The sequence below is a fragment of the Protobothrops mucrosquamatus genome, unplaced genomic scaffold (genome assembly GCF_001527695.2).
Source record: "Protobothrops mucrosquamatus isolate PMUCROS unplaced genomic scaffold, P.Mucros_1.0 scaffold2402, whole genome shotgun sequence".
NCBI lineage: Eukaryota > Metazoa > Chordata > Lepidosauria > Squamata > Viperidae > Protobothrops > Protobothrops mucrosquamatus.
This window is the reverse complement of record NW_015388474.1, coordinates 228574-228994: the sequence shown is the minus strand read 5'-3', so window position 1 is coordinate 228994 and position 421 is coordinate 228574.

The window sequence follows — 421 nt, the reverse complement described above, 5'->3', positions numbered from 1 at the left end:
TCCTGCGGAGACGCAACAAGGGCAGGGAGCCCACCCAATAAGCTTGTCAGCTTGTCGGAGAACAGTGTGAGGCCAGCTGGCCAGGTGAGCAGAAGATTGGTGTCAACGCTGCAAATACTGTATATTCTTGCTTTGACACTGTGCAGAACTGTCTGGTATTTATATAGTTAAACCAGCAACTGGGGAAGAGGGAGGAGCATAAGGATAGCCCGGGAGAAAAATCGGAAGTAAATCACATCTTCCAAGTTGATTGGAAGATGTGAACCATGACCCTACAATAAGGGAGTGGGAAATGCTTGGAATGTATATGCGTAACGGAAGAGAAGCAGACCTAAGCATTTCCACCATGCTGTACTGACGTCTCTGTAACCTTAATAAATGCTTTTAGGAGAAAATATGCCTGAAAGTCCTTTTAAGTGTT